This window comes from Peromyscus californicus, unplaced genomic scaffold (assembly GCF_007827085.1).
Source record: "Peromyscus californicus insignis strain IS unplaced genomic scaffold, ASM782708v3 Scaffold_24__1_contigs__length_46423439, whole genome shotgun sequence".
In the NCBI taxonomy this organism is placed as follows: domain Eukaryota; kingdom Metazoa; phylum Chordata; class Mammalia; order Rodentia; family Cricetidae; genus Peromyscus; species Peromyscus californicus.
This window is the reverse complement of record NW_026294535.1, coordinates 34,490,404-34,510,608: the sequence shown is the minus strand read 5'-3', so window position 1 is coordinate 34,510,608 and position 20,205 is coordinate 34,490,404. Positions and strand designations below refer to the sequence as shown.

The window sequence follows — 20,205 nt, the reverse complement described above, 5'->3', positions numbered from 1 at the left end:
AAACACTCATACACATGAAATAATGTAAATATGTTTTTTGATGTTTAATAATATGGTCACACTCCTTTCAAAGGAAAAAAAAATTGAGCAGGGCAAAAGTTTGGCCGTCAGTGTGTTCGTTGGCAAATTACCCTGTTGAACTCATGGGAGGCAATCGTTTCTGACTGGTTCTTGCACCAAGACCCAACAGGTCTAGAGTCAACTGGCGAAACCACCAATGAAAATGAACTTTGAAATTAGCCAGTTTTCTAAAAATCAATAAAAACCTGGAAATTCACAATGCTCCTTCAGAAGTGGCCTACTTTCCCCAAGCCAGCAGAAGAAAGATCTTGTGGCATGATCAGGAAAGGAACTTTGAAATAACCAACCGGCTTTAAAATGTTTCATTACGTATATTTATTCTTTTGTGTGTGTGAGTAAAAAAAAAAAAAAACAAACAAAAACCAAGGAAGTATTGTTTTCAATGTCACACTTAAAACTCTTAAGTTTCATGCCTTCTAACTGATGTGCAACATTTGAACCCCAGACGAAAGCACGGCGGGATGTTGACAGCACCAATATTCGGGCTTAAGCTTTTCGCCCAGCGCGCTCACATGGGAGCTCTGGAGAGAATGTTGACGCCCAGAACAATTACATCGGGGTCTCTTGAGGTGTCGCCCCAGTGTGTATGTCTTCTAAAGCTCCCAGGGGAATCTTCATGCAGCTGTGGCTGAGAACAGCTGGACTAAGCCACAGGTATAAAGGGATGGAGGCTTAAAGTGGCTCCTTTGCTTTTCTGCCCTCCCCTCCCCCATTCTCTTACCAGGCAGGCGATATCGCCATCTACATGCAGAGATAGAGAAGTATCTTAAGATTCACTGGACTGGCTTCAAATCCCTGCATGAAAATGGCCGTGCCTAGTACCTGGGACTACAGGCATGTACCGACATGTTAGGTTGGGCCGCCCTAACACACTTCCTGCTGACCTCCTGCTCACTATTTACGCATGTATCTGTGTGCCTGCCTTCCTGGCGAGCTGGATGATTTTGTGCTTTATAACCAGCTCTAAGCACAGTGCCTGCTGCTGAGTATTTGTTTGGTAAATATGTATGAGGGATGGGAACATGGCTAAGTGATTGCTGAACATATGTGAAGGCCTAGGTTCAGTTGGACCCCAGGAAGGAAGGAAGGAAGGGAGGGAGGGAGGGAGGGAGGGAGGGAGGGAGGGAGGAAGGAAGGAAGGAAGGAAGGAAGGAAGGAAGGAAGGGTGTATGCATATATATTACATATATGCATACATATATGTCATAAGTCAGTTTCAAAGTATCCCCTGATAGATGGTGAAAACTGAAAGGCTTTCTCCTTCTCATACTGATTACTGCTCCGCTTCTCCCACATCACCTGAGACTTCTGCCCTTCAGTCCTGACACTGGTTCTTCAGCGTTAGCATTAGACCGTAAGTTCTAGACCTCAGTTCCACAAATCGCCCTCCCTGTGCAGGCCAGTGATAAACATTCCCCTGGTTACTCCTAAGTTGGCTGCAAAGCCAAACCTCCTCGGGACTGAAAAGTTGCTGGGGTGTTCCCAGGACCCCGGAAAAGCACTTTACTTTCTGTGGCTGCTTTGTTATAAAAGATCAGCGAATGGAAGAAATTCACAGGGCATGATATCAGAGGGACAGTACATGGAGCTTGGCAATAAATTCAGTCTCTAGCTTCTCTCCTCTCCCAGAGGTGTGATGTAGGAGGTCTGCTGAAGTTCCAGGCTCTGGTATAATATTGGAGGGGTCAGCCTTAATATTATACATCTCAGGGGCTCAGGAGAGAAACTACGAATCAGCGAGGACTATTTTGGGAAATAGAATCTCAGCACACTGAGCTCTTTAGTCCGTTCACTTTCATTCTCCATTCTGTCTCTAGCTTTACAGTTATATACCCAAACCATCATAATCCTCCCCTCCAGCCAGGTCACCAGGCCTGAGTTCCTGTGGGGTCATAACGGCAGGTAAGAGTTTCCTCAGGCAGTGATTGTCAGGCTTCCAGGGTCCAACAGAAGGGTGATAAGAGTCACATAGAGGGGCAGTAATTGTTAATTATCATTTGCAACCCAAAGGGGAAGTGACTAATGAATTCACTAAAGGCTAAATTCGGGTAATATCTAAGAAGAGGGACCTTATGTGCTCCACTATAGTCTTAAACGTGATTAGTAGAAAATGTTAAGAATCTATAAGTTGCTAGGTCAATGGGAGAAAACAAAACTGTCTTCTTTTTTTCTGTGGCTCCTATCCATTCAAGCTCTCTGCCATTTTTTCTGCAGGGTTGAGGAAAGTGTGCTTGGTCACTAGGCAACCTGTGTACAGCTAGATGCCTCTGGTGATAGTTAAAGGGAGATCTGGAATTAGCAGAAAGATTTGGGAAAGGAGGTAGTTAAGCTTAATTGGCACATCCGCTAGGCCTTCTCAAACAGGTAGTCTGGACGCTTAAGTCTGTTCTCAGAGAGTACAGAGGTATCTCTGATAAGGTACTTTCCTTTGTCTGGGATGGACCTGGCCGGATGCTGCCAATGACGATAATTACAGGGAGGCTTGAACTGGGGTTCTGGCTGAGCATAGCTGTCAGCACAGAAGGTTATCTAAATATTCCTTTAGTAGAGGGGAAATGGTGCCCAATCAATGATGGGAAAGCTACAACAGCACACAAGAAACTCATAGCAGGAAACGGCTGATAGTCAAAAGCCAAATATCACCAAGGCTCCTTGAGCCTCAGCTTGACCTCTGGAAGGCCCTTGGCTTCTTCCAGGTATTAGCTTTGTCATAATCAGCTGAAATCCTACTTTGTATATTTTTGTGGTTGGCAGCACCAGGCTTCTGATCAAAGGTTTTGATCAAAGTCCTGAAAGCTGTCTGGGGCCTCAAATACTAGTTGTCATGGTAACCTACAAAGAAACTCTTACCACTCTAGAGATTGTATTCTAGAACCTGGGAGCCAAGAACCAAGGAAAAGTGGTAGCGCATGCCTTTAATCCCAGCACTGGGGAGGCAGGAGGAGCTCCAGGTTCAAGGTCAGCCGTGTCTACAGAGTAGTCTCCAGGGCTACACAGAGAACCCTGTCTTAAACAAACAAACAAACAAAAAACACTGACAAAAATCAAATCTTAACTTTTATTATAACACACACACACACACACACACACACATATATATATGTACACCCACATATGTGGGTATGTAGGCATATATAATACCACTCAGAGAACAAATAATTCTGCCTGATGGAGCAAGGCTATGAGTGAATAGAACAAAGGTCAATAAAATACATGTCCTTACCCAGGTCATAGGCAGCAGCCTCCTGCCTCCTACTCCATTTCTACCCCTTCACCTCTGCAATGTGTTGTTCCATCCCAGACAGCCAGCCGGGAAGCAAGGAGAAACCTGTAGCTTCGAATCCTACAGGCCAGTGAGAATAATAGAGATGCAATTTTAGCTGGGTGGGCGGTGGTGCACACTTTTCATTCCAGCACTCAGGAGGCAGAGGCAAGTGGATATCTGTGAATTCGAGGCCAGCCTGGTCTACAGAGTGAGTTCCAGGACAGTCAGAGCTACATAGAGAAAAAAAAAAGATGCAATTTTAGCTGCATTTTTTTTTTCTTCCTGAGGCAGGGTTTCTCAGTGTAGCTTTGCAACTTTCCAGGAACTCACTCTGTAGCCCAGGCTGGCCTCCAACTCACAGAGATCCACCTGCCTCTGCCTCCCGAGTGCTGGGATTAAAAGGATGCTCCGCCACCACCACCTGACTTAGCTGCATTTCTTTAGTTACATAGGAAGCCTGTCTAGAAGAAAATATGAACAGCTCCCATCCTCCTACCCTCAGGACCAAGAAGAGTCTTTCCCTGAGGCCCGAGGCCAAGTTCCTGAGCAGGAGGAATGCCTAAGAGCACCTGCACTGTCCAGACCAGTCCCAAGGTAGACTTGATTCCTGAGAATCTAGGACTGACATTTTAACACTTACTTAAATAGTAACTTTTGGGAAAAGAGAGAGGAGGAGAGGGGAGACTGAGAAAGTGCGAGATTTCACAAACAACCACAACAACAACCATCACAAAATCCAGAATCAGTGAAGGGCTGGTGGATTTGATAGTTCATTTCCAGAATGTGTACACAAGCCACACACAGTAAGAGGCTGAGGCAGGAGGATAGCCAGTTTGAGATAAGCAAAGGCTACAGGGTGAGACCTGTAGTCTCAAAATTTAAAGAAAAAGAAAAAAGGAAAGAAGGGAAGCAGGGAAGGAAGGGAGAGAGGGAGGGAGGGAGGGAGGGAGGGAGGGAGGGAGAGATGGAGGGAGGGAGGGAGGGAGGGAGGGAGGGAGGGAGAGAGGGAGAGAGGGAGGGAGGGAGGGAGGGAGGGAGGGCTCACATACGCTTGGCTGGGAATAAATGACCGGAAATAAATGACAAGTTCAAGGCCTTATTTAAAGACCATTTAAGTGTATTACAGCTTTTAGGATTGGATATGGAGGAACGGGTGTGTTAAATAACCTTCATTTCTAAAATGACTCAGAGGCATGATTGATTTAATAGGTGATATAGTCAGTGCTTGACGTCTCCCAGGTTGATTCTAAACACGTGCACGTACCGCTGCAGATATCCACCAACTAGATTCAAAGCCACAACACACAAAAGGATGCCAAGGACACATGAAGAGCACAGCCCAGCCTGCGCATTCAGGGGCTGTTTTTCTTTCTCGCCATATGTCCGTTTGTTTCTTTCATTTAAGGCACGTGCCTAAGTTGGGTCACTTAGCACAAAGCCTTGTAAATTAAAGAAACTAGCAATGAAATAAAAGTCTTTACAGTTGCTTGAAAGGGAACAAAGATATGAAAACTCTTTTATTATTTTTTATGGGTTTTTTTTTTTTTTTTTTGAGACAAGGTTTCTTTCTAATAGCCCTGGCTGTCCTGGAACTAGCTCTGTAGACCAGGCTGGCCTTGAACTCACAGAGATCCTCCTGCATCTGCCTCCTGAATGCCGGGATTAAAAGCATGCACCACCACCACCCAGCTGAAAATTCATTTTTGCATGAATATCTAGAAATAAGAATTCTGAATATACTTTTCAAACTGAGTAAGTATGATTCTTTAAGACCTTCATCATATATTCTGTATTTTTAATGCCACGGAATTGATGTGAAGATGAGATTTTACAATTTCTAAATCACAGGAGAAATTCCATTCTCCTGGGTATGGTAGTGCACACCTTTAATCCCAGCACTCAGGAGGCAGCAGAGGCAGGTGGATCTCTGCCAGTTTAAGACCAACTTGGTGTGAATAGTGAGATCCAGGATAACCAGGGTTATACGGGGAGACCATCTCTCAAAAGACAAAGAAGGAAAGGAAAAGAAAAAAAATGTTCTCATTGAGTTAATTATGTCCTTCTAAAACAATTAAAATTAAAGACGTGGATCAATGAAGCCAACCAAGAGACTAGCAGGGGTCATTTTCCTCTTAATCAATAGAACACTACTATATAAAGCATGGACTGACAATGATTTGTTTCCAACTCCTTAAAGCCCTTCCTACACCACACTCCCCCCTCTCTAACACACATACACACAAATACATACGTACACACATACATACAAATGAAATCAGAAAACAGAGAGTGTCTTTCTTCTAATAGGATCCCTGGTGTGGTGGGAACATGGCCAGAGTTGTTTTCTAGCAGTGTGAAGGGTGTCGTGTGACCTGTAGCACCGTACTGCATCCCTGGCATTTCTCTGACCTTGCTCTCTTGCAGCTGTCTAAAGCCTTTCCTAAGCCAGGAATGACCATCTCCTAGCTCCATTGCCATCTGCCCTGCCACTCTGCCACCTGTCGCTCTGCCGTGAGCTCCATCAGTATGGATTCCCAAAGGCAGTTCCATCAGCATCCTCTCCATGACAGCCTACAGTAACAAGTGAAAGATACCAACATCCATCAGCATCCTCTCCATGACAGCCTACCGTAACAAGTGAAAGACACCAACATCCATCAGCATCCTCTCCATGACAGCCTACAGTAACAAGTGAAAGATACCAACATCCATCAGCATCCTCTCCATGATAGCCTACAGTAACAAGTGAAAGATACCAACATCCATCAGCATCCTCTCCATGACAGCCTACGGTAACAAGTGAAAGACACCAACATCCATCAGCATCCTCTCCATGACAGCCTACAGTAACAAGTGAAAGATACCAACACCCATTAGCATTCTCTCCATGACAGCCTACAGTAACAGGAGAAAGATACCAACAGAAAGGGACAGAATTCGAGCATTCCACACAAATCTCCACACAAATCTGCCGTCACAACGCAGACTCCAGGGAGGACTGAAGAATAATAAAACGGCAAACACAGATACTGTTGATTCCAGGGCAGCACCAAGTACCTGGTAAGTATGAGTCTGCACCTTGATGGCTCCTACCCACGAGAAAAGCAGCTTGGTGTAAAAGGAGATTCCTAAGTGGAGAGCCTGTTTGAATATCGGATCTTCCATTGACCAACCGTGTGATTCCCAACAGGGTGTATTTTCTTCCTCTGTACTGCGTCCACATTTGCCGGGACACATAAAAACATCCCACCCCCTCCCCCACTCCCACTGTGATGCCCGGAGCTGAAAAGGAGTGTTTCACCACCTTTCCTGGTCACCTTTTGTGGACTTCATGTCAAGCCACGGCAAATCCATTGCTATGAATTCTTCCCAGGTTCACAAACCAGCGGGCCCTTCACTCCTCCAGCCTTCCCCTAGTTCTTGGTTTTCATCACTGGACTAGCACACCATCTGTTGTGATCAGTCATAACACACATCATGGGTTGCTATTAAGCTCTCAGTGTTGAGCGAAGTGGGCGGGTTCCTCACACTCATGAAATTTACAAGTCAAATTAGAGGAACGGATTACCGATAATAACAACACTACTGATAAACAAGCTGGAGAAAATGCTTGGGGGGGGGGGGGAGAAGAATCACTCCAGCCCTACTGGAGCGGTCACCATGGAGACCAGAGTTCCAGAAGGGCGTTTGTAAGGAAATGACCCTGAAGGAGTTAAGTAGATAAAGGTTGGGAAGGAGAGGACGAAGTGAGGCATAGGGAACTAAGAGAAAGCCCGAGGAACCGATTAGTGTAGAGATCATTTTGGACGATTTGGACTCTAGGTTAGAGAAATCACTGAAGGGTTAGGGATAATAAAAGTGGACTTGTGGGGCTGGAGAGATGGCTCAGCGGTTAAGAGCACTGGCTGTTCTTCCAGAGGTCCTGAGTTCAATTCCCAGCAACCACATAGTGGCTCACAACCATCTATAATGAGATCCGGTGCCCTCTTCTGGCCTGCAAGCATGCATGTAGGCAGAACACTGTATCCATAATAAATAAATAAATCTTTAAAAAAAAAAAAAAGTGGACTTGCATTTTAAGCACACACCCCCATCACCACTCCCTCCCCAGGTGCCAATGCGTCACCCTGCAAGTGTGGGAACACAGGTGAAGGAGCTGAAACGGAGCCGAAGGCAGGAAGCTGCTGCCTAGGACCTGGGTAAGGGCCCAGGGGACTGGGCGCATGAGCAGAGTGTGCTCAACAGCACCGTTCCGGACAGGGATGCATACAATGGAACTGGAGTTCTCTCAGCAGACGAGCAGGAATTCTTAAAAAAAAAACAAAACCTCGCGGTACTCTGCGGTCTCCTGGGCTGGAGTCTGGCCCTACACAGCCCTTTCAGATAAACCCTGCTCCTTGAACCCCAGTTTTGAGGCTTAGGGATTAAACCTCACTGCTATAGATTTCAGAGTATATCTTTTGGGATTTTACTTCTCTGAAAAAAGAAATGGGCACCTGCTTAGTTCCACACTTCCGGCCTGTACCTTGGTTCTCTCGTTTGCAACCACAGGTCCAGACAAGAACCTACTACTCAAAGCTCAAGGATGCCAATGAGGGAAAACTGTGATATCCGCAGGTCCAACCAGGCTAGCATCCCAGCACCTGACCCACCCAGTGGGGGCTCCCAGCATCCCCAGCACCAGATCGAGGGCGCGCGGGGGGTGGAGTGGTGGGGTGGTGGAGGGGTCCCAGCCTCCCAGCACCTGATCTACTCGTGGGGTCAAGGAGAGTCAGAGGTTCCCTACCAACTGCCCTCTCTCCATGAGACTCAGCCTCCCTGCCCTGTCCTCATGAGACTTCTGCTGAGTCCTACTGGCTCCAATATAAAGACAGGAGCGCCTTTCTTCTAGCTATGATGGGAGAGACACTTTCACAAAAAACCTTCCATTTTCAGCGTCTGGGAAACAAAGAATTATATATTCTCACGGTAATAGACTAATGACTGGTTTGCTGAATTATTTTCACCCTGGTGAAACTATTTTAGTGCTTTTGTTAATGTACAAGGAGGCCGAGGAGAGCGAGGTATTTTCAAGGGCACTCCCACCAAATGCTTACTGACGCTCTTTTCTGAGATAGGTGGCTTTCTGGGAAGGACAGAACTCTCACGGTTTTCCCATTAGGTTTCGGGGCACAGAAGGGAAAAGACATCTTGCTAAATCTCCCGAGATTATGAAAGTCAGCTAGAATAAAGAAACCCCCTCCCCCAAAAATGGAATTTTACAATAAGTAGTTAACTGACTTTTGCATGAATAAATTCACGTGATAGGCTGCATAGTAAAAAACAAGACAAAACAAAACAAAAACAAAAACAAAAAAACAAACAAAAACAAAAGAACTCCCTGAGCGTTTAATAGTGTATTAGTGAATGATTATTTACACCGATGGTGTCTGCGCGCTCACCAGTTCAAGCAAACTTAATAATGAGAAGCCTGAGGAGAAAATAAGACTCCGGCTCAGTTAGAATAATGATTAATTCCCAACTGCAATTAGCACCTCGGAAGGTCTCAACAGGGATGCTCGCCGGACGCGCGGCAATGACGTCATGCAACTGTTTCTGTCCCGACTGCGCTGCATTGATGGCGTTGGGGGGTAGGGTACAGACTGTCTCTCTTTTAAAATTTACATAACTTGTTTTGTGGAGGTCCGAATATAGCTTGTGAGAGTCAGGTCTCTCCTCCTACCACGCAGGCTCTGAGGGTCAAACTCAGGTTCTCAAGCTTGGCTGCAGGGGCTTTACCCACTGAGCAATCTGACCAGCCCTTCTTGCTTTTTTTGTTGTTATTGTTTATGTGTGTGGGTACATCGCCTGCATGTGCACCACATGTGTGCCTGGTGCCTGAGGAGGGCAATGGATCCCCTAGAATTGTAGTAACAGTTGCAAGCTGCCGTGTGGATGCTGGGAACAGCCTGGGTTCTCATGAAGAGCAGCAAGTGCTCTTGGGTGTTTAGCCATCTCTCCAACCCCGTCTCTATTCTTCTTCTTTTTTAAAGATGACTTTTTAATTTTTTAGATGTATTTCTTTTATTTTATATGCATGAGTATTTTACTGCAATGCATATCTGTGTATCATGTGTACCCTGGGACTGGTGTTATGGGGCGATAAGAGCCATCATGTGGGTGCAAGGAATACAGGACCTTCTGCAAGAACAAATGCACTTAACCACTGAGCCATCTCTCCAACACGCGTGCCTCCACCATATATATATTTGAGACAAGTTTCTCTGTGTAGCTTTTGGAGCCTGTCCTGGAACTCGCTCTGTAGACCAGGCTGACCTTGAACTCACAGAGATTCACCTGCCTCTGCCTCCCAAGTGCTGGGACTAAAGGCATGGGCCACCACCACCGGTCCCATCTCTATTCTTAAAGAACAATCTTAGGAGTTCCTTTGGAGCTAGGTTCTATACAATGCTTTCTATTAGAGTCTTAGGGTTTCAATTGCTGTAAAGAGACACCATGACCACAGCAACTCTTAGAAGAAAAACATTTAATTGAGGTGGCTTAAAGTTCAAAGGTTCACTCAATTATCATCGTAGCACGCTGGCAAATGTGATTCTGGTATGTAGGCTGGTCTGGTCTTGAACTCACAGAAAGCCACCTGCTTCTTCCTCCAGGTGCTGGGATTAAAGGCTTATGTCACCTTGCCCTGCTGAGATTAAACAACAACAAAACCCATGTTGTCAGACTCTCAATGCCACAAATTCTGATTTAAAACTTCATTGATTTGAATGGAGCCCTAACCACTTGGAAGGGTGTGTGTGTGTGTGTGTGTGTGTGTGTGTGTGTGTGTGTGTGTGTGTTTTGCTCTATTTAAAATTTTCTCAGGTTGTCAAATGTGATGGCATGGACATTCTAGTGCTCAGGAAGCTGAAGCAGGAGAATGACAAGTTTGAGGCTAGACTGTGCTAAGCAGTGAGTTTGAGACCAGCTGGGATATACATACTGAGACTGTCTTTGAAAAAAAATGATGGGGTGTCAGAAGGAGGGGATTAGAAGGAAGAAGGGAGGGGAATGGAACAAAACCAGCATGCTTACCCAGAGGCAGTGGTACACACCTTTAAACCAGCTAAAACTAGAAATGAATATCTACTTTTTTGAATTAAAAATACAGAACGCCTCACGAATTTGCATGTCGTCTTTGTGCAGGGGCCATGCCCATCTTCTCTGTATCATTTCAACTTTAGTATATGTGCTGCTGAAGCGAGCCTGTGAATACCTACTCTTAAGAGACAGGCTCTCCCTCTTTAGTACTGGAATTACAGTCGTCCACCACCATCCAGTTAATCTCTATTTATTTATTTGTTTAAATATTTATTTAGAGACAGGGTCTCACTTTGTTGCTCTGGTTGACCTAGAATCACTTTGTTGATCAGGCTAGCCTTGAACTTATATAGATCTGCCTGCCTCTGCCTCCCAAGTTCTGGGATTGAATGTGTATGACACCAAACCTATCATCTATTTCTGGTTTTTTGTTTTTGTTTGTTTGTTTTTTTTTTGAGACAGGGTTTCTCTGTGTAGTTTTGGTGCCTGTCCTAGCTCTCACTCTGTAGACCAGGCTGGCCTTGAACTCACAGAAATTCACCTGGCTCTGCCTCCCAAGTGCTAGGACTAAAGACGTGCGCCACCATCGTCCGACTTATCCATTGCTGTTTTCAATGAGGTTCCCAACTGGTTTACTTCGAATAAAGATGTTCTGGTATATTCCTGTCTCCCTCTTCCTTTATATTTATAACCTATGTACCCTTTATAGCCTATACAACTGATGAATTTGGAATTCATCAAGTTTTACCTAAAATCCAAGATCAAGCAACAATGGAATTTTTTTTTCCTCATGTGAAAACATTACCTATCTTTTGATCAGCGGTATGCACATCCATAGAAGACAGATTCTCTTGATTTAGCCATATCAGTGCAGGAGTCATGAGAAGTGTCACCACCAAATAGGAGTTCCTGTTTTTATTATGTCTGAAAAAACTCAATGGTGGAGATATTAACGGGAGGAAAATTTTGGTGAAGAACACGCAGTGGTGGGTTTGATGACGTCATCGCCTTGGAACATGAATCAGCACAAAAATCAGCTTGGACCGTGAAGGGCTAGACTTAACTTTACAGGCTCCATCCTAAGGAAAGGGCCACCATCTTAGACTGCCTGCTGTACTCAGTTCCTTCAGGAAGAATCTCAGGAATGTGCCATGACAACTTGAACGGATACAGAGCAGTAAAGTTTAACAGGATCCAGATACCACTGCAGCTATCCTGTCTGTGGTTTATGGCCCCTGGAGATATCTAGATAATCCCGCTGTGTTGCTTGAGTTTTCCTGCCTGGCCCACAGTCAGGACAAATCTCTCTCACCCGCCAGTCCCAAGCCGCTCAAACCCGATCAAGTAAACAGAGACTTATATTGGTTACAAACTGTATGGCTGTGGCAGGCTTCTTGTAACTGTTCTTACAGCTTAAATTAATCCATTTCTATTAATCTATACCTTGCCACGTGGCTTGTGGCTTACCGGTACTTTACATCTTCCTTATCCTGATGGCGGCTGGCAGTGTCTCTCTGACTCAGCCTTCCACTTCCCAGCTCTATTCTCCTCCTTGTCCCGCCTACACTTCCTGCCTGGCCACGCGCCAATCAGTGATTTATTTATTGACCAATCAGCAACACATTTGACATACAGACCATCCCACAGCACTTCCCCTTTTCTTTTCTTAAAAAGGAAGGTTTTAACCTTTACACATCTCCAAAGTCAGCTTGGTATATTTGGGAATTTGGGCGTAGCTTCTCTTACTACTTCCTGCTGGAGGGGGACGCTGTATCTTCTGGGGAAACAAAGAAAATTTTAGGATCATGGAGTAGTCCGTGAGACTGTATCATCTGAGCCAGTTGCCTTGAAACGGTTCTGGATGTTGGATCATCTGAGCCATGGTGTCATCAGAGACCTTTCAGATGGTCTTGGCTGGTCAAACCTGATGTGTCTTAATCTGGAACAAATCCATAGCCTCTGGCTTTCTGTGGAAACAAAAGCAGAGTCTCCTTTCCAAAGTAACATAACCTTATATCCAAATTTTGAAGTCAAGGTGTCTTTAAAATATGCATATTGGTATAACTCAGCTTCCTTTACAATCAAATATCTCTCTGTAGTTAAGAATCCCAAAGACAACACAATCCAGATTCTCTGTGTGATATCCATCTTTACAGGGCTTATTTTTTATATTAATTTTACTGTCTCTTTAAAGACTTTATTTTTTAAAACTATGTATTTGTTTCTATAACTGTATATATCACCTTTTTTGTCTCTTTCAAGCCTATGTATATTTTACACACATTTTAAACTATTACATCTGAATCTGTCTTATTGTGAATCTATTGCCTTAAACTGCAGCAGCTGTGGCTGCTGACTCCGCCCACCTCAGCTTCCCAACATGGCAGTGGTTTACCGCCAGCTCTGGGAGCCATTGTGGGTCTATGATTTTATCCAAGCAGCGTGTAGCCCAGAAACCTCTTTTTTTGTTTTGTACTAGCAAAGGCTAAATCCACCAAGCAGCTTAATGTGCCACTTGCAGAGGCCTCATTCCCACCATACCGTAGGTCGAGTGCACACGCTAGGAACCCGCACACCAGGAACCTGCCAGTAGCTCAAACCAGCAGCTGCCGCTCATTTGAGAGAGACAATTAGGAAGCTGTTTTTTTTTTTTTTTTGGTTTTTCGAGACAGGGTTTCTCTGTGTAGCTTTGCGCCTTTCCTGGAACTCGCGCCGTAGACCAGGCTGGCCTCGAACTCACAGAGATCCGCCTGCCTCTGCCTCCCGAGTGCTGGGATTAAAGGCGTGCGCCACCACCGCCCGGCAGGAAGCTGTTTTTAGCTCCGTTTTAGAATCTTTTTTCTCAGTTTTTAGGTGGAAACTCTTGCCACCACGTTGGACGCCATTTGTAGCTTGAGTTTTCCTGCCTGGCCCACAGTCAGGACAGACTCTCTCACCCGCCAGTCCCAAGCCGCTCAAACCCGATCAAGTAAACAGAGACTTATATTGGTTACAAACTGTATGGCTGTGGCAGGCTTCTTGTAACTGTTCTTACAGCTTAAATTAATCCATTTCTATTAATCTATACCTTGCCACGTGGCTTGTGGCTTACCGGTACTTTACATCTTCCTTATCCTGATGGCGGCTGGCAGTGTCTCCCTGACTCAGCCTTCCACTTCCCAGCTCTATTCTCCTCCTTGTCCCGCCTATACTTCCTGCCTGGCCACTGCCAATCAGTGATTTATTTATTGACCAATCAGCAACACATTTGACATACAGACCATCCCACAGCACCGCTGAGGAGCCCAGATAACCCTGCTCAGCAAGTTGTGGTTCCCTGTCAAAAAGTCTAAACCAATGGTTTCAAAATATGGGTTTGCGCCCAAAGTCTGGACCAATAGTTTCATACCCTTGTCCCATACCCCTTCTACCCAGTCCCACGTTGCCAATTCCCAGCTTGCGATTTTTCCCTATAATAACTCCCTACTTGTGGTCCCGTGACCGCCGAATCTTCCTCTATCCGTTGCATTGGAGCATAGGTTGGTGGCTCAGGTTCAAATCTGATAACAAAAAGACTCTTGTATGCTTGCATCGGAAGCCGGCTCCTTGGTGATCTCTGGGGGTTCCGAGACACGGGCACAACAGGACATTATGCAGAGAACAAAGAAATGAGCTATTTTCCTTTTCTATATAGGAACTGTCCTCACAGGACCATGATCTTCTTGGGGCTGATCCCTGATGGTTGCAGTGTTAAAATGATTATTTCTAAAATAATACAAAATTTGGATTACTTTGTCAAGGACTCTGGTAGATTATCTTTGAAGTTGTTTTGGATTGATCTATTATTTGAGATGGACAATTGTACTCATTTTCGGGCTCCAGGCCAATGCTGTGGTAAGCTGACAACCATTCGAATACGATTTGAATATGGTTCCTAAGTGTGACTTCTAGGACTCTAGAAGCAAATGCACTCTGCCACTCGCTGCCCCCTCTGGGTTGGAGCAAGAGGTGCTGGCTGGCTCAGGTGGACCTGCTTAATTGGTCACCTAAGATCTGTTTACAAAAGTAGATGTGCAAGACACTTTGCTCACCCAAGTCACCCCACAGAGTGGTTTGACCTTAACTAGCTCACAAATTAAATATCGGTTTTTGCAGACAAACGACTAATCAGCATCCGCCATCAAATGTAGTGGTGCGCGAAGATGACATATTGCGTCTCCGAGACCTTAGGCAACTGTGATTTATTAACTGTCAACTCGACCAAATCTGGAACCACTTGGGAGCTAAGCCTCCAGGCACACCTGTAAGGGATTATTTGGACTCTTGGGGTGTTATGATGAACATGTTGATCAGGTTAATGGAGGTAGGAAAACCAACCCTCCACCATTCCCTGACTAGGTTAAAGACGCCTTGGTAACTATTCATCATTCATAGTTGGAAGCTACTAGATTAAATAATTTTTAAAAAAAACTATAATTAAAGGATATTATGTAGAGATATCAAGAAAATTAAGATAGAAATAGTTAAAAGTAAGTGTAGTAGGTGCAGAGCTAGCTACCAATTGGGCAATGAGGGAGCAGGAGATTTACAATTGCATTTTAGACTATCCTAAACTGTTTATTTTTTGCATGTGTATATATGTTAATTTACTATTATATTTTTAACTTCTCAACTCTTTCATAAGTAGTATATCTCAGAGATGCCTGAGGCCTGTAGGGGGAAAAGAAGCTATTATTACAGATGCGTTAGTTAAGGTTGCCTAGCAGCTGTATTCAGTTAACCCCAAAATGTCTAATGGCCAGAGCACTGCAGATATTTATTTTTCACTTTCAGAGCAAGACAGCTCTAGGTGGTGAGATGGGGCTGTAGACGTGGGAGGCGGGAGGGAAGCCGTCTGTTCTACGTTGGCGCTTCAGAACCAAGGTCGGTAGACTTTGCCATCTTTAGCTTGTGGTTGGGAATTAACATCCAGAAGACAGGAAAAGAAAGAACACAAGGTACTACCCAGAAGAGGATCATTACAAGGCTCTCTCTCCCACAAGGCCGTGCACTTCTGCCTACAATGGCAACCTCCATCCCTTGACTGCACTCCACTTCAAGGAAGGCTGGGAAATGTGGGCCCCTGCGTTCTCTACGAAAAAGGGAAGCTCCCGCGGTTGATCTGCAGTTAGCTGTCTGTCACAGATTATCACTGATCCTTCTAGATCCCCAGCTTGGGGGACTCACAGTTAGATCTAATGATACTAGGGCAAGGCCCTCACTCCAAAGACAAGGAGAGAAGATGGGTTTGAGTGTGCCTCGGTCTCATGGAAAGTGTAACATTCCCAAGTCTACTGGCAGTGTCCACCTTGACTGGCCTGCTAGCTGAGTTGTTTTCTGAGGTCACAGGATATGGCAGGACACCCCACAGATACAAACGGATGAACACCCCAAGGACAAACCTCAGCCAACGGTGGAGTGGGATCTGGCAGGTAAGAGCAGGTTCATCAGGGTTTTATTCATATCAACCACAAAACAAAACAAAACAAAACAAACAAACAAACCACTAAAAGAACTTTATGCCTCTCCACAGGTGAATAGCTCAATATATTGTGGGACATTCATAAAATTGGGAGAGTACACAGCAATAATGCAGGAAAATAAATAAGATTGATATAAGGAACGTAGACTGTATTGATACTAAGTTGAGTGAACTAAACCAAATTTAAAAGAATCTATTATATGTCATTTAATTCCACTTTTTTTTTTTTTTGGTTTTGGTTTTTCAAGACAGGGTTTCTCTGTGTAGCTTTGTGCCTTTCCTGGAACTCGCTTTGTAGACCAGGCTGGCCTCGAATTCACAGAGATCCACCTGCCTCTGCCTCCCCAGTGCTTGGATTAAAGGCGTGCGCCGCCACCGCCCGGCTAATTCCACTTTTACAAAGTCCAAGAATGGATGAAACTAATCAGTGATGACCTGGCCAGGTAGCACATACCTATGATCCCAGCACCTGGGAGGTGGAGGTCATCCTTGGCTAATTAGCAAGTGTGAGATGAACCTGGGCTGCACAAAACCCTGTATTCTTTACAATCTAGAGGATGATCTGGATAGCCACGTTTCCACTTTAAATGAGTGAGTTTATCAAGAATACAGCAAGGTAAAGTAAAAGAATAAATAGCAGGTGCTAGACAATCAGACAGACAGCAACGAATCATCAAATTGGGTATTCATAACATTTATCAGGGGCTGGAGAGATGGCTCAGTGGTCAAGAGCCCTGGCTGCTCTACCAGATGACCCAGGGTTCGAATCCCAGCACCCACGTGGTGGCTCACATCCATCTGTAACTCCAGTTCCAGGGGATCTGAGGCATTCTTCTAGCCTCCAAGGCACTGCATACACATGGTACACAGGCATACAGGCAGGCCAAACACACATACACATGAAATAAAACAATTAGTAGAAATTAACGGAGAAAGCCCCACTGAAGGAGTCAGCTGGAGTTTCTGATAGAGTCTGCAGCAAGGTGGAGGGTCCCCTTGGATAAGGCTTTCAAGTAAAAGAACCGATTGCAATAGATAGAGATGACATCACCAAATCAAGTGCTCTCAATGTCCTGCAGAAGTCAAGGCAGCGGGCTGGAGTTTCTGGGTGTTTCTTTCCACAGATGAGAGCTGCATGGATGGCTGAACTCCCAGCTTCTCATCCCCACTGTTACATTCTGGGAAAAACAATAGTAATTTCTGTCGTAAATGGTCTATGTTCTAGTTATTTTTGAGGACATAATGTTATTGGGGTCTTTGTTAATTTCTTAATTTGATTGTTTGTTTTTGAGCCAAGGTCTCATTAATGTAGCCCTCACTGTCCTGGAGCTCACTGTGTAGATCAGGATGGCCTCGAACTCACAGAGATCTGTCTACCCCTACCTCCTGAGTTCTGGGATTATAGGTGGGTACCACCATAGCTGGCCAAACATATTTTTATTCTTGTACTGTTATTTTCTACTCTCCCTGTCAGAGTGAAGGGGGCCACCCATCCCTAGACAAGGAGCCTTGGAGAATACCTTGAGACAAACATGTTTGGCTCTGAAATTGGGAAGGGGGAAGCCCCACTTCCGGAACCAGATTCTCAGTGAGCTCAAACAGCACGTAACAATTTACCAGTACAAAGTGTATGTTCCCTGTCTGAAAGGAAAACAAAACCAAAAACAACCACAACCAGACCCCAACACTCAGGAGGCAGAGGCAGGTGGATCTTCGTAAGTTTGAGGATAGCCTGATCTACATAGTGAGTTCCAGGACAGCCAGGGCTCCATGATGTGACCCTGCTAAACCAAAAACAAATCAGCAAAAAACAAAAAACAAACAAGCAAACAAAAAAACCCAAAAAATCCTAAACAATGGTGCCAGGAATTAGAATAATGACTCATTCCCAGTGTGGTTGGGGTACAGACTGAGAAGAAGCAAAATGAGTCCACACACTAACGGCACAAGCATGTGTATTGCATATGAAATAGGAGGCTACTTAGGGGGCTGGAGAGATGGCTCAGTGGTTAGGAGCACTGCTGCTCTTCTAGTAGACCTGGGTTCGATTCCCAGCACCCATGTGATAAATCACAGTCATCTATAACTCTAGTTCTGGGGGACGTGATGTCCTCTTCTGGCCTCCGAGGGCACCAAGCACATATATGATGCACAGACATATGTGACACAAACACCCCCACACATTAAAAAATATATATATATATTTAAAAAAAGAAACCTACCTAGGATTGTGGCTTTTGTTTCGTGTATATTGTTCCTCTCTATATATATTTTTAAATGTTGACATTCGTACTGTCACAAACTGTTTGGAGAATGATGGGCAGTATTCACCACACTCCTCAGGAAGCTGAAAGTAGGAAATGAGGGGGCTCTACAGAGCATTACCCATCATCACAAACTACACCCTGCTAGCCTCTGAGGGAGCATGGACTGAGATCCCTCTCGGGACATCTGCCTGGAAGGCTGGTGGAGCTGGGGTCCTGGGAGGCTCAGAATTCTGTCAAACACTCCTCCGATAGTTAGTGGACCCTTTGGTGGCGTATAAAAGGAACAATGGAGACTCACATAGAACTCCTCAGATTTAAAGCTATCGTCTAAAATTCAATTTCATGGGCACGACACAGAGTTGGGGTTTTTATGGCAGTAATCAATAATGACGATCTAGGGTGCAGTTAACTGTGTGAGCCCAGAGAAGCCCGGACTGGGACAGACAAGGCAGAGGGAGGCTTCCTCTCTCTTGTCATCATCCCAAAATGGCATTGAAATTTGTGGACCCTGGGGTCCTCAGTTGCAGGTGGGGCCCAGAGGACCTCTGAAAGCATCTCGTTTATTGAGGAGCCTCAATTTAAACGAAGCATCAGGTGCAGCCTCTCTGACATCAATGTTGTTCCAAGTCTGCCCTAAATAAATTTCTCCCAAATGTGGATGTACGCGAGGGCACCGTGAAACCATTGAACTAGATGGTTCTGTGTATAGAAAAAAAAAAGGTTTATTGGGGATCAAGCTACCAAGGTCATCTCTGGGGTGTGTGGCAGGGAGAAGAGCGAAATGTTGGGAAAGTAGGCAGGGTTTATACAGCAGCACATGGGGTCTTTTAGACGATACAGGCTGTTCAGGTTGACTGGAACTAGACTGCCTGACGCAGTTCACCTTTGGGGCGGATTAAGGGAGGTTCCTGGTGGTTTAAGGGAGGTGCCTGGTAAACAGAAATCCACCTTTAGGCTTCTGTTTACCTGATAACAATCCTTCTGTTAATCCAGCCAAAGTCCTTCTGTTTAGGAAACTGTCACCATTACTGCCATTTTGGGGGGGACTGCTTTGGAAACTAAGGAGTCCTGACACTTACAGACCTGTCTCCTGGGAAACCAGGCATCTTAATTAAAGACCCTGAAACAGGACTATGTACCCACCCCCAACACACCCCCAACACACACACAGTGGTTCAGCTGGAATCGTCCAAATTGGACACAGCTGCTCACTCACCCAGCCACTGCCAAGCTAGGCAGACCCAGTCAGCTAGAGACTGGAATGGGGGGGTTCCAGGGCCATTAAATGTCTCTCTCATCTCAACAAGGGCCTCTTCAGTGCAGACGGACTTCTTACCAGTGGCTGTGTGTGTGTGTGTGTGTGTGTTAGAGAGAGAATGTGTGTATGTGTGTGTGAGAGAGAGTGTTGTGAGTATATGTGTGTGTATGTGTGTATGAGAGAGTGTGTCAGTGTGTGAGGGAGTGTGTGCATGTAAGTGTGTATATGAGAGTGTGTGTGAGTGTGTGTATGTGTGTATCTAAATTTGCCATTTTATGTTACACAAACAACTCACTAGTGTTAAGTACAGTTGCAATGCTGTGCATCAACCTTCATCAGCACTTTTTCATCAGCGCTGAATTCTAGGCCAGTTAGATGCTATTGCCTCCTCTCCCTGCCACTCCCAGAAACCCACAGTAACTACCTTTCCCCTGAAAAATGCTTCCTTGGGATACCTTTAAAATGGGAAGAATGTGCAGACCGTATGCTACAATAATGACGGCAGCAATGTTTCTGATCCCACATGCTCTTCCAAGCCTTGTCCCTTCTCCATCAACACCAGGTTCCCATAGCTCTCCCCTCCTCCATCCTGGACAGAACTCTGTGCATGTCTCAGTGAACGGAGTGTGGAAGTGACCGTATAAGACAGATTTGTTATTAAAAGGTAACATGGCCTCTTTGGTGTTCTCTCTTTTTCTGCATGCGTGCACGTGTGTGTGTGTGTGTGTGTGTGTGTGTGTGTGTGTGTGCAGAT

The 20,205-nt window shown here is 45.1% G+C and overlaps 1 non-coding gene across 1 annotated transcript; it reads right to left on the bottom strand.

Annotated features, from left to right (window-relative positions):
* Positions 1 to 10,486: 10,486 nt before the first annotated feature.
* On the bottom strand, positions 10,487 to 10,589 carry LOC128120121 (U6 spliceosomal RNA). The gene has a single exon (XR_008221771.1). It is a non-coding gene; the product is annotated as a U6 spliceosomal RNA (small nuclear RNA).
* Between the last annotated feature and the right edge of the window lie 9,616 nt (positions 10,590 to 20,205).